We start from the raw sequence: 15,292 nt of genomic DNA, 5'->3' as shown, positions 1-15,292 counted from the left end.
ACAGGGGAAAACACCAAACCATACAATGTAAACAATCACTGCATTTTCGTTGAAACTCTCAATTGATTTATTAGAAAAACCAGATGAGTAAACATTGAAAAAATCCGTATAAAAACACATTAAACACTTTTTCTAGCTACTTAATAACTAATGACATGAGAGTGCGCCAGCACTCGCGCCCCAGAGGAAAATGCCCCATGTATGGTAAGATACCACGAACATAGAAAAAATATTTAAAAAATTCTGTCTAGTTATGAGAGTTTACATTTTGCACTTTGCCTCTATTTATTTCTGTTAGAAAAATGATTCTCCAAGTTTTTTTGCTACAGACTATTAGAAGAGGACACAAGGAAGCTGTATCCTAAATTGTAACTCTGTTTAATGTTATTTGTGGCTTTTATTAGTAAAAGTTTTATACAGTGATGGACAGTGAATTTCATCCACCCAATTTCTCTGACAGATTTTAAACATTTTTTAAACATGTTTTCCATGTTTCTGGTATCTTATCTTATATGAAATTTTTCTCTTGGTGCGAATTCTGACACACCTGTATACAAGATGTTCCGTTAAAAATTGTTACAAATTTAAACAGATGATAGAACATTCAATTTTAAGACAAAAGTTTCCTATGAACATGTATCAAAAAATGTTACCTAAGCGAGCTACACCCCCTGAAAGAGATGCGTTTTTTAATGGGGTTTTCCACTATTGCAGAATAGATAAAATTACAAAAGTTGGTACAGCTGATAGCACCAGAAGAAATTCAAAGATCACGGGTGTATTAAACGGTGAACCAAATTTAATTTTTAATTTTTATCCTCTTTATGGTCTGTAAGACAAATTGTAAACTGATTCTATTTAAAAACGGTAAGTTGTATCGAAAAAACGCAAGAGACCTCTTTTTTGTTAAAAACTATGAAATTTAGAGTTTCGTGGCTGAAAGTGGCAAAAACCAACCGCCAAAATAGTTGCGGTACTTTTTACCCTAAACCCCGCAGTTTAGGACGCCCCTGAGTAAAAATTTCGACATCTTATCTTTGAATCCATTTGGGTGTATAAAGGTTATTAGTTGTACCAAATTTTTAAATTTTATCTACAATGGTTGCTGAAATATTTCAAGAAATCCATTAAAAGGTGCACCCGTGCTGGAGATGTAGCTCCCTTATTTAATATTTTTCGATACATGTTTATAGGAAACTTTTATCTTAAAATTGAATATCCTATCACCTGCTTAAATTTGTAACAATAAAAACGGAACACCTGTATACTACTAAATACAAATTTTAAAATTTTATTATGATGATTAAATATATATAAATATGTGGAAAATAGAGAACTTGGAGAATTTTAAAAATTATATTTTTTCTGAGTTAAGTAATTGTAATTTTTCAAATAGTGTTAGTTTCGTTCTCCAAATAAATACTTCAGGAAGTTTGCAGGCTTCGCAATTTAGTTGTGTAATAAGTTGCCTATAAACCAGGAGCGCAACTTCTTCACTATCATCTAATTTATCTTTAAAATTATTTATCTTTGAAAATGTCGGTGTACTTTCAACACTTCGGTTTAAGTTAGGCGTGGTATCAGGTGGTAGGGTATCAGTTTATAGCCAGGATAAACACTTTACGACTGACGGCCTCTGGTGGTTTAACGACACATCCGTATCACTATTTGCAATTAACTCAGTGTGTATACCATCAACATGAGTAGTGCTCTACCGCGATACGTTCCGATGTTATTATCAAACATGCATGCAATCTCTATTTACCCCCGAATATTTATTAGTATTGATCCAGACTGCGTCATGTTATTTAGTTAGTAATTGTATTGTTAATAAATGTATTAACTAGGAATATTGAATTAAAAGTAAAATCACAATGTCAGAAAAAATATAGACGTTATTTGTTAATAAATTAGGCGCCCACTGGGAAAATAATGTTTGGTGTAAGACGATTACAGAAAAGACAAACAGAAATTCGTTCTTTGAGTTGCCATTTGCCACTTGGAAAATCCATCCGCAAAGCTCTCACTATATCAAGCTTCCAGCTGGAATTTGCCTGAATCCTTTTAATTCTAGTTATTGAGTCTTTGCTCGAAAAGAGCCCCATAGGTAACGGTGCCGGCAATAAAGAGGCAGTTCGGTAGCCGGTCGTGATTTGTTTTAGAGCTCATCAAAGCGGGAGGTGCAGCAGTATAACGGCCGGGAAAGACGATATAAAAGCGAGTCATTAAATCAAGAAAACTCACAAAACAACATGAGTTATTTTCAAATTGCATTAGAAAGGTATTGATTGATACGCTAGGTGTGATCGCTAAAACATCAATTTCGCACCGGTTCTACGACTCATATCATCATATAAAAACTTTAAGGGTGGTCTCATAAAGTGAATAAGCTGTTCGACTAAATCGAAGTTACGTTATTGCAAGTTGCTTGGGTACGATAAGAGGCACTATTGTTATAGACCTGTTTATGTAACAGCTCGGTGTTATTTTTCAATTTATTGCTTGTAAAGCAACGAAAATGTGACGGGGAAGACGCCACTGTCGCCTCTAGCGAAGATGTTTCGAGAGAAAATGGCCAATTTAATTATTGAAGTTTTCAAAATTTAACTAATACTACAATACTGATTTTCAGCAGGTTTCAGGAATATTAAAGTTTAACGAAAAAATTCTTTATGGAAATATTTAAATTAATAATGATTGAAAAGTTAATTTTGTTCTATTATTATTTATTATAAATATAAATTGTGAAATAGTACGTATATCACAAGGTAGAGAAGAAATTTTTATAGTCGAGCTGTTAAGTTATAATAAATGCGAGGTAATAAAAATCTTCTCTACCGTGTTTTATATATATTTTTTTTTTCACTACTAGCACATTTATTACCTAGAAATACAACAATATAGTACATTACAAACGAGGTGGTAAATATGGCATTACCCCGAGTCCTTATAAGTATATACAGGTGCGCCAGAACTCGCGCCCCAGAGAAAAATGTCAAATGCCGGGGGCAATAGGTCGCCAAAAAGTGCATCCGAAGAAGTAATTTTTGCTTGCATAAGAAAGTTATTAGACTCTTAAATCCACCAATCCCAGAAGGGCAACTCAAGGTGTGGTTGAAAAATTATAACCGTTGCTAGGTTACGAAAATAATACCAATTTGCCCAGAATTTTAAAAAATAGCTGGTCTACTGTTATTTTGCGTTTGACATTTATTAATTTTCGTGATGTGGGTGACATAACCTGCTAGTTTCCAGTATTTTTGTCGCTGAAGATGTTGTACACGAGTATAATGAGACAGAATCGTTAATTATAATCAACAATTAACAAAACTAATTTTGAAACATTCTGGAAATTCCTGAAGAACCGACTTCTCTAAAACTTCTTCACAAGTATTGTTCCTTCTCAACTTTTTCTTCGATCTGATACAGATTAACAAACCGATAAATGAATTTTAGAGCTTGAAAACTAGTGCATTATCCTTATGAAACAAAGAAGCAAGTGAGAGTGAGAGACCAGAAAAACATAAAGAAGTAGAAAAATGTACTTTTTATAAGAAATTGTGTTTAAATAAAACAGGTTACTAATTTTAATATTAAAATTGTAGTTTTACTCTCGTATTTAGGCATTTTTGCCCAGGAGAGAAATTCTAACATCAAAATTTATTGTTGCTTTCTTCTACTCACATGAGCTTACTATAACCCCTTGGCTGCTTTTTCATTAAAAAATCCAGAAGAATGTTGCGATGTTTGTATTTAGTACGAAAATTTAGCATTTTTGCTGCCGAAAAATAAAATCCAAATGTTTTAATTCCGAGGGCATTTCAGCAACGCTTTTCAGTGAATTTCGGTGAAAGAAACTTGCGTACTTCTTCATGTTTTTCGGGTCTCTCACTCTCACTTGCTTCTTTGTTTCATAAGGATAATGCACTAGTTTTCAAGCTCTACAATTCAAACATTGGTTTGTTAATCTGTATCAAATCGAAGAAAAAGTTGAGAAGGAACAACATCTGTGAAGAAGTTGTAAAGAAGTCGGTTCATCAGGAATTTCCAGAATGTTTCAAAATAATTTTTGATAATTGTTAATAATAATTAAGGAGATTCTGTCTCATTATACTCGTGTACAACCTCTTCAGCGACAAAAATACTGGAAACTAGCAGGTTATGTCACCCACATCACGAAAATTAATAAATGTCAAACTAAAAATTCCAGTAGACCAGCGATTTATTCTGGGCAAATTAGTATTACTTTCGTAACCTAGCAACGGATATAATTTTTCAATCACACCTTGAGGTGCCCTTCTGGGATTGGTGGCTTTAAGAGTCTAATAGCTTTCTTATGCAAGCAAAAATTACTTCTTCGGATGCACTTTTTGGCGACCTATTGCCGCCGGCCTTTGACATTTTTCTCTGGGGCGCGAGTTCTGGCACACCCTGGATAGGGTAAAGCACAAGGGCTAATGCCATTACCACCGAGGTTTGTATGCTATTTTATTCACAATCACATTATTTTTAGTGAAAAATTTGAATAAAATAAAATTCCAACAAAATTAAGGTCCAAACGTGGTAGGCCATCCAAATTGCGTTTGATTCTCGACATTTCAAAAATGTCAAAAAAAATATTGAAATAATGTGTGAATCTGATATTAAAATTGTTGAAATAGAGTAGTGCGCTCCCCCAGAAGTAAGAAATACTGCTACAAAAGCAATTGAATACTAATTTAGCAAAATATTATGCTTAACTTGACAATTTGAAAGAAAAAAAAAACGCTATTTTTGTAATTTTAACGTTGGCTCTCCTGCATATTACCGCCCAAGAGAAGTAATATTATTACTCCTCATTTTTGTAATTTTAACGTTGGCTCTCCTGCATATTACCGCCCAAGAGAAGTAATATTATTATTCCTCATGAGATATAATGACGTGTTTCCCAACCAAGGTTAGTTAGGTTAATCGGCATATTACATTGGTGTTTGTGAATTAAAAATAACCCTACTTAATGGACATGTTGTCTCAGACGTAACATGTCGTAATCACATCAACTACTATTTTTGTTAATTCTCTAATGCCTACAGAAATTAATTACTTACCTGAATTATTAACTTAAGTTGGAAGTATTATTTTCTTCTTATCGTAAATGAGGTTATGTCATTTTCGTACTTCTGCAACTATGTACACTGGCGGACACGGAATTTTGGACGATTTGTTATTCGACTGACATAAAAATGTAAAACGGGCCTTAGGCAACTAACCTCACTTTCCGTTTTTGTAATTTTTATCTTGATAGGTAGAGAAAAATCATAACAAATCAAACTTAAACTTATGTAAAAACATGTATTACTGGCCTTATTGTTTGGGAAAATCGACGTCAAAAATAAATTTCAACTAAAACGTTAAAATTTTAGTTAGTTTCAAACGTCAATCGTAATGACAATAAAGTGTGGCTTACATTGACATTTTTTGAACTGACATAAATTTGATGTCCAAAATTTCGTGTCCGCCAGTTATTAAAGACATTTTCTAACTTCATAATATGAAATGTTTGTTAAAATAACAAAGAAAATGCAAAGAAAAGAGAGTGTTAAAATTTGCCTCAGTACCGATAGAATTTTAACTTTTAACATGAAATAAACCCATTTGTTATTTTTGACAGTTTTGACATAGACAGAAGTATTAGAGTTGTGGTTATTCTGATGTTTTTAATGAGAACAATTTAAGTCTTTTTTATTTGATTTCGCATTAATTTCATTTCGAAATACTTCCGTTAGTACTTGTGATGGTAATAGCTTTTAATAATAATATTCTAGAAATATTTGTATCAATTTAATACCCTTCAACATCGGCATTTATTCGCACCTCTAATGCATTATAGCCCTTGGTCTATAATAAAAATGATTATTGACTACTAGGAGAAAAAAACAATTTCACAACCTCTCGACAAACTAAATAATGGTATCTTTTACAGCTAGTAGTGAAAAAATGTTTTTTTACACCCCTGTTGAAGCCTTATCTTTGTTTGTCTTTATTTCATGTTGCGTGTAGCTCAACCATTCTTCACTGTAATTTATTAATAAATTTAGCAAAATAGTGATGGTCCAAGTAATTTTTTGCACAAAAATTAGAATAAAGTTTTAAATTTTGTTATTTTTAGTTTTTGTATTATATTCTTTATTACATACGAGTAAGTAAAGAAGAAAGTGCATGTATTTTACTACAGGTGATCCAGAATTCGCGCCCCAGAGAAAAATAAGGTATAATACCAGGAACATGGAAAATATCTTTAAAAATTCTGTTTATAAAAATTATGGGGGTTTAAATTTTGCATTTTGCCCTATTTATATCTATTGGAAAGATAATTTCACATGTTTTTTTTTTCTGCAGGCTGTTAGAAGAGGAAACAAAGAAACTGAATCTTGAAACGTAACTAACAGGTGTTTATTAAATTTGTCGTCATAGTTGGCGGTGGTATAAGTGTGTTGTGAACGAACCACAATTTTTAACACGCCCGGAGAGGTGTCAAATGTCAGATTAATAACTTACAATACGATGGTTCGTTCTCTATCGAGATTTCATGGATAACTTTGACGCCAAATTTAAAAAAACACCAGTTATGTTTAACGATATTTGTGGCTTTTTACCTTTAGTGAATAATTATGAAAAAAATATACATATACAAAATTATCGGTAGGAATAAATATAAATAAAACTTCAAGTGCCAAAAAATAAATCTAAACATTTTTTAAAAGATGTTTTTCATTGGAGTGCAAGTTATGACTTATGAGCTATGCTGTATATTTTGGCAGTTGCTTTCGCTTTCGTTATTTTTGTTTTTTTACAAAACATCAAGCCAAAATTAAAAAATAACATATTGTTATTTCACATCTTTTTTTAAGTCTCTTTTACAAAGAGTTTATTACGTAACTTTTATTTAAAAAAATATATCAAAAAAGCATTCTAATCCGGTTGAAAATTACTACACAAACGACTAAAGCTTTTCTCAATTGTTTTACCGCTTCCATTTTTTAATAAAAATTGGTTGCGTAGTTTTTATCAAACAACATGCAACACTTGATATTCAGTGTAGTATTCATGGTTGCCAGCTTTATAAACTTAATTTTGAACAGAAAAAATAACATTACAAGAAATTCAGTTTCTAATTACATATTAAATTAACATTTTTCTAAAAACTAATATTAATTATCGACTAACAATAATAATTAACTCATAGAAAATTTTACTGCAAAGCTGAACTGTAAACAAAGAAAACATTACATTAAACTCTACTAATTATAATTATTATGAACATCGTTTTATGACACTATATTTCAGTCAATAGTTATTACAAATTAAAATGAGGAAACGAAAACTGTGGACGTTTCACCAAAGTAAACATTTTGTTCACACTGTTCTAATTATTATTAAAAACATTTTTTGGACTCTACATTTGACGCAACATATATTAAATGCCAATAAAAACGCAATAAAGACAGTCTAATAAAATATTAAATGTAAAACATCATTATTTCGTAATAGCTATTTTACCTACCATAAGCGGAATGGTACTGTAAATTCTTTCATGGCATACAAGAGTTTTTGTTGTTACAATGACTAGAATCAGTATTTACTATCGTAAACTATTATACTATTAAAGTTTATTATATCTAGAAACGGTATCTTTATTATCACTATTATCAGAATTCCTGCTGCAAAGTAATGTCAGTTTTAGAAGTTAAAAATCTGAGATAAATATAAGAACAACTTGCAATATGTATTGTGATTGTATAAAGAAAATGGCTTGGGAATCTAATAAAATCTTTAAAAATTTATTAGTTTACAAAGTTTTTTTTATTTCTACTACACATAAATGAAAATCGCTTTTGAACTTGTTAGATATCACTCTTAAATATGGATGCAATAATAAAATCGTTAAATTTAACTTTGTTATTGTTTTTATGATCATATACAAGCTACGTAATAGCTAGTATAAACAATGATTTTTGCTTATAATGGTTTAAACAAAGCTTCTCTTTAGCATGAGTCTGAATTTCCGAATTAGGAAACTGCTGGAATATTTTGCGCAGTTCCTAAACCAACACCGAAAAACAAATTTATCTAGCAACATAACCTATCGTAATGAGATTAATGTTATCTTCTATTATCTCGGTTAGCACAATATATAATTAAGTGTTATCGGCTTATTAAACCTAAAAGTTATCATAACGTAAAAAATGTTGAGAGTAAACAATTAAACTGATTCGCTATTGAGTCGAGCGTTAAGTGGTCGATAGATCAAATTTAAAAAAATCGCGCTATATTTACCGCTAAATTTAACAACTTTGTAACCTTGTGGATCCGACTGGTATCTTTATCCTTGAAAGTTGTTTTTGCAATCTTTATTTGCGTAACCAGATATTGGAATAAACATGTTCCTTCTCATGTACCCATTCTTCCTCTTCTTCTGTACAGATAGTGCCTTTTAAACACAGTGGTACATTTTGTAGAACTAATCTAAATGGGTCGACAGAATCTGGTGACTAATAAATTGATTTCAAGTTCATCATTAATATAATTCCATTGTCACTTCTATTTACATTTAATCTCCGGAAAGCACCGGAATCAAAACAGAAATTGAACGATGAAGTATAGAGTGCTAATTTAGTGTTTCCTGGAGTCGCCACGTCCACCCTCAGCATTACTCCTAAATTAAATTTTACACTATCGAACCCATCGTAAAACAAACCTACAAAGTTCTCCCCAAGGGTGGACAAGTCATTCGAACCGGCCGTAACCTAACCCAGGATATTGCAAACTAAATGATTCACTTTTAAGTTAAAAGACATTTTATTTAGGCTTTTGCTGAAATTGCTAGATATTTAAAAATATACAATATATGCTAGCAGTCGCCCATAAAACTGCTTCGGTTCTATTTTGAAAAATGCATTAAAGTTTATGCGAAGCATAATGTGTTAGTTACCCTTATTTAAAATGGTAATAGCATTCGAGCATTTCCGCTGAGAGAACAACTTAACTTACTTAGCTGCTCCAACATAAAAGGGTGGATTTTGCTACCATTGTTTATGACAAAAGTCGACGATTATTCACGGTTTTTCTCAACGTTGAAACTATGTAACGTTAAAACTTACAAGAGATGTTTGAATAATTTATTTTTCGAAATTAATTTGATTATAGACTAAGGAATAGGACAAAATGTCGTCGTATTTTATATTTATGTGGCTAAACGCGAGGGTGTTTTTTCTTGTGCCAATCCAGCGCCCCGCTCAATTGAATTTTTCCATTTCTCGCATTTCTTTCTCTATTATTTCACAGATAATTCACCATATTTACTCGAAAATATTTTTCGCGTCCTCTATCCCATAAATCTCAACGACACGCTTCCCTTGAGACAAACCAAATCACATTTAAAGTGCAAAAGTGACGGAAACCCTGTAACATATCAAGCACCCGTCCCCGGAATATTGCACCTTTGAACTTTAACCGGAGTCTGAAGCGCCTGTTGCGTACATATGCGTTCTATTGAATAATCCGGCCAATACGTACTACCCCACTTCATCCCTTGTCTCCAATAAAAAGAAAACTTCTTTCTGAAAGCACACCATCTACATATACTGGGAATAAAAAGTTTGAAACTTTGACACGAGTAAAGGAATAGACACAGCGTGATATCTTCGTGTGCTTGACTGAGCTTTCGAGCTTACTTCAAGCTCAGATCTGCCTACACCACTGAACTTTTTTAATATGAAGCTTCGAAAGTAGACGATTTTTGCATCAGATTCTTTGAGTTGATGTGTTTACGTGGATACCGACGTTGGCATTATACAGCATGAAAGAATAGTTTTCTAATACCATCAAAATCCGCTTCTTCAAACGAAATAACTTACTCAAAGATTGCTTTCCGGATTTACAACATTTTCAACCATCATCAATTTCATTCTATTTTATAAATACCTAATAAACAAAAGGAAACAACTTAAAAAACATAAAAAACAATTAATTATAATAAGCATATTTTGTATAGTAAGTATACAATACTTCGTATACTTGTTTTTATATTAGCCAATCAAAACATTTTGGGTGAAAATCTTGGTTTACAGAATGACATTTTTTTTAAATTATCTTTATCCGCAAATGTCACAAAAGTGACCACTAAATGTCACAAGTAAGTTTTAACTTTCAGCCATAGAGAAAAAATTCAATTTTTGCGCTTAAGCGTTTTTACTTTTACCAAGACATTACCAAAGTTGTCTCATTCTTGTCTTTTTTGCTGCTTCAGCAATTTCTGGAAAGGTTCATTGTAGATTGTCATTCGACATTTTGCACCACTAACTGCACTAGTCATCCACTAGTTAAATCGACAAACACTTTTGAAAATCTCAACGTAAATTCCAATACCGACGCGGGATACAGGATGTGTCAGAACTCACGCCCCAGAGAAAAATTTTAAAAAATTCGGTCAAAAAATTTTGACATTTATTTTTTGACATTTGACATTTTTTATGTCTAATGATACTGATGATGTTATATATGTTTTGTTATAATGATTTAGTAAAGGTTCAAAAATTTTGCCAATAAAAGCCACAAATAATTAGACAGGGTTAGAATTTAGGATACAACTTCCTTGTTACTTCTTCTAATAGCCTGTAGCAAAAAAACTTGAAATTTTTTTTCCAACAGAAATAAATAGAGTCAAAGTGCAAAATTTAAACTCTCATAACTTCGAAATTTTTATAGATAGAATTTTTTTACATTTTTTACATTTTTTCCATGTTTCTGGTATCTTACCTTACCTATGGCATTTTCCTCAGGGGCGCGAGTTCTGGGGCACTCTGTATAAACGTTGTTCTGATTTCATTAATTACAAAGCGTTCTGATTATTTTAGTCACTTACTTATTGCTAATTGTATCACTACGTTCGACAAAATAAATGTTTAGCTTCGACACATCAACTATCACTTTTGCTCCTAGTAACATAATGTACTATTGTGATATAGTTTTTTTTAAGGAGCATTATTATGTGGTGCATATTAACCGTTAATTTTTTATCTCTTAAAACTGTTAAAACTAATTTCAGTTAAAAACTTTCTCTAGTATGAAAGTTCATAGGTCAATTTTAATTGCTTACAATCGTCTCTTTTAGAAATAATGGAAATAAATAAATTTCGGTTTTCCATTATTATATTATTGAATACTTACATAATAAAATGGTACAAATTGAAGCAAACTACTTTCTTTTCATTGTGTTCGATTCACTATTTTGTGTTTATGCTCAACAAATTGAATTGGCGTCTGGAACTAAACTCAATGCCGAATAAAAAATAATCATGTAAAAGAGACACAAATATTGGCTCATGGCTTCGTCGAAGGGTGGTACGCCATAGCTGAACTTTCCATGTGTAAAAATAAAATTGAAGGGGGATGATTTGACCTTGGTTAAAAAATTGGTCGTTTTCAATTTGGTAAATGCATCGGCATTGCTATTTACACGTATACGCAATCAAATTACGACCTTTTGAAATATGCATGTGCAGGGTTACATTTAATGGTTAGGACTTAACGCCAGGCTCTTTGATGCCTAGAATATGGGCGTGTTATTATAGATTTAACCGACTTGCGTCGGCAAAACACGTTATTTTATATAGAGAATTTGCACCCCACCCACCTCTGGAATGACCTCATCAGTTTGTAACCCTTTAGTCCTGATTGAAGTGCATGAATCAACTCTCATTGTAAATTGCGCTGCTGCGATTGGTGCAGCTTCGACCCTAGCAGATTTGTTTGTTGCTGGCACAACTGTTCGGCCATTTTTAACAATGTTTTTTTTTAAAGGGGGAGAACTTGGTTCAACCCCTGCATGAATATACAAGGTCAGATTTGGTGGAAAATGCGGATTTTAGATCTCTGTACATGCGGAGAATAAGCGAAAGGGATTTAGAACTAGGATTCGCTTTAGAAATACCTATTTTATACGGTGAATAGTTAACAATTAACTTAAACTGGATTAGGATATATCACGCAAAGCTTAATTAATTAATAATGTGTCAAGGATTTAGTATTTAGTTAATCACACACAGGATGGAGTAATAAATTTGTTTTTGAAACTGGATAGTTTAATATGTTGGAATAGTGTCGGAAATAGATTCTAGTATATGTTGTTTTTTAATAAATTGAATCATTGTGCAAAAATTTGAAATAAAATCAATGAGAGATAAATAATCTTGATACTTGTGCTTGGCAAACACTATAACGTTTGCAAAAAATACAATTATGAAAAATACGATATTACGAGTATGAAAAATTTTTATTTTTTATATTTCTAGATATTGCTTTTAGTAATGATATCAAAAAATCCAGAAAAATACATACAGGATGAATTTAAAGTCTATGAAACCAAGTGTTTTTTCAATCATTTGTCTCCAGAAAATAATAACACTACACTACACGATTTTTATTCCTTAGCTAAAAGTTATAATTTATATAGATTTTGAGGCATTGGGTTCAAAAAAAAAAATTAATAAGTCCACCATATCACGCTTAAGAAATATGTACTTAACAAAAATACAAAAACCGACAAACAACAAATTAAAAATGTGTTGTACTTTTTGAATCAGTTTCTCCCTAAAATAGTGCAACAGTAATCTCCTAACATATTTTCATCCTAAAAACCCCTGTGCCGATCTTCGAAAACCCTTCAGATCTTGGTGGAAACGCTCGTTCTGTTTGTCACTTATGCTGCCTAAATTTTTAGAAAAGAAGTCCAAATGCGATTCAGTAAAATGTTTTTGAAGACCCATTTAGATTCATCTGGTGATAACTTTGCAATAATTCAACAACAATTTGAATTTTGAATGAATTTTAAATCGAAAGTGTTCGTGCAGAAAGCAGGAAAATTATCGTTCGTAGCAAAAAACTGTGAAAAAAAATTATCAATTATTTTGTTTAATTAAAGGTAAATAAACATAAAAATAACAATTTGATTAAAAGTAGGTACATCCAACAAGTTGTTATTTGTAAACTAGTGTAATTAATATACAGTATGTCCCCGGATTGTTTACAAGAGTTCACAAAAACTGTCTTTGATTTTACGCAAAAACTGCAAACGAAAAACTTTTTTTGCTTTATATGAAACGAGCAAATCTGTAATTAAAACTTCATTATTCTAACTCAGTAGAAAGAAAAGTTCATTTTTCTCTTAATTTTGGACTTAATTTTTCTATGCTTTTTAAGATCTATCAGATTGGCTGTTTTATTATTTTGATAAATGAGTTTACGCAAGTTAAATATCAAAAGTGTTTGTGAAAAACATAATTTTAATAAATAGCCAACTCAAAGAAACAGCTTTAAGATAAAAACCAAAGTTATTTTTAACAAGAACTATCATTATTTATTGATAAAACCGCCAATGTGATAGAACTTAAAAAGCAGAGAAAAATTATTCCAAGTCAAAAATCAAGAGAAAAATTAACTTTTCTTTTCACTGAATCAGAATAATGAAGTAATATATAATAATAATATATAATAATATATAATAATAATTAAGTACAGATTTGCTCGTTTTAGCTGAAGCAAAAAATGTTTTTCCTTTGCGGTTTTAACGTAATCAAAGATAACATTTATTTTCCTCTTGTAAATCCAATCCGGGGACATACTGTAAATTGAAGTAATATAAAAAATGTAATCGTATTTTGAGAACGAAAGTTTGATTTGTTTTTGAGTTATGCGATTTCATTTGCCAAAATAGCAATTTATAAAAAAAAAAACAAAAAAGTTAAGTATAAAGTAGGTAGTTGTAATACTTAGATCATAACACAACCTTATGAGAAAAATAGTTTAATAATGGGTTACCATTTAAACAAATAAAAAAATTGTGGAACTCAATAACAAAAGAAAACTTCGAAAAATTTTATTCCTGATAAATAATCACATTTTTATAGTACTTTATCAATCATCAATTAATTTTTCCAAAAAATAAATAGTTTAAGCAAAAAACGTTTGGTTCCTTACTTTTTATTCACCTGGTAACGTTTTTAAGAGCCAAGCTTTAATTTATCTTTAAGCGGTCGAAAATTGTACTTTTGTGCAAACAGTTGAAATGGCTTTTTTTGTAATCGGAGTTGAAATAATAAGGTCCTAGGAGTTGAAGTGTTCACAGAGGCTGCTCGACCTAGTCAAATATAAGGTAATTACAAACATTTCAATTACGATTTGTTTATTAATACTTACACGAATTATTTAAAAAATAATGTGTCTTCAAGATGGTCGTTCAACGTTAAAAAGTAACGCCGCTTGAAATAAAATAGTATAGGACATATACTAGAAGAGCCTCTACTTTGAATGATATACAATATATATCATTCAGAGTAGAAGGTCTTCTTTTACTTCGCCCAGTTGTCGGCCTCACTTCGCTTGAACTTGGACTGGGCTTAGCACAAAAAGACTCACTTCTGCTCGTAATGATACAACGTGTTTCAAAATGGTTTTCATCTAGTGGCCTATGGATTTTTCATGTAAAATAAAAAATGCCGCTTTAAAGTATATTGAATGTAATTAACTTCAAATGTTAATTTATTCGATTGACATCTGTTACTATTGACAGAACTATCTGGTTTAAAAAGAATACAGCGGCACAGATAAATTTACATGTAAAAAAATTCTATAGGCCACTAGATAAAAAACATTTTGAAACACGTTGTATTAAACTTCTATTTTGAATAGGAATGAAAGATAGTAAAAATTAAATTATTCAAAACTTACGGCGTAAAATTTTTCGGTGAATGACAACTTATTGGACAAGCAGTCTTTACATCATTTATACCCTAGTGAATAGCCTAACGAAGGTTACTTTTAATGCATTACTAACAAAAAATTGTTATCACTAGCAAACAGAACATAAAATGAAACAACAAAACAATAAGGTTTTATGGAGTTATTATCGTCTTATTACGTATTTACAATGTCCTGCGGCTTGTTCAAACATCCGTCAACTACTTTTGTCAAGTTTTTCAGATAATTTTTGTTCGTGAAATGTCACGGCTTTATTACATTCTGTGAAAAGTAAGCAAATAATAATTTTCTCTGTTGAAATGAAGGACGAAAAACTAAAAAACGTCAAAGAATGAACCACATCCGGCAAATTTTTATTAAGCAGGTACCTGCATTGAAAACAAACCGCCCCAAGAACAATTCCACCTGCCCTCTGCGGCCTTGTTTCAGCCGCCATAAAAAATGCATGAATATTTATTGTGATCTTTTGGGTCATTATGACAACCCTTTGATTTTG

At 31.3% G+C, this 15,292-nt stretch overlaps 1 long non-coding RNA gene across 2 annotated transcripts; it reads right to left on the bottom strand.

Moving 5' to 3' along the window:
- Positions 1-12,540: 12,540 nt before the first annotated feature.
- LOC123008320 lies at positions 12,541-14,870 on the bottom strand. Of its 2 annotated transcripts, XR_006412944.1 has the most exons (4): positions 14,767-14,870; positions 14,236-14,297; positions 14,017-14,176; positions 12,541-12,922 (listed from the first exon to the last, which is right to left on the bottom strand). It is a non-coding gene; the product is annotated as an uncharacterized LOC123008320 (long non-coding RNA). The 2 variants fall into 2 exon arrangements; XR_006412943.1 differs by having other exon boundaries at positions 14,236-14,845.
- Between the last annotated feature and the right edge of the window lie 422 nt (positions 14,871-15,292).

Source organism: Tribolium madens, unplaced genomic scaffold (assembly GCF_015345945.1).
Source record: "Tribolium madens isolate multiple individuals breed KSU strain unplaced genomic scaffold, Tmad_KSU_1.1 Scaffold_3;HRSCAF=73;Tcas5.2_LG2, whole genome shotgun sequence".
Lineage (NCBI taxonomy): Eukaryota > Metazoa > Arthropoda > Insecta > Coleoptera > Tenebrionidae > Tribolium > Tribolium madens.
The sequence above is the reverse complement of the archived record's forward strand: the minus strand, read 5'-3'. Positions and strand labels throughout refer to the sequence as shown.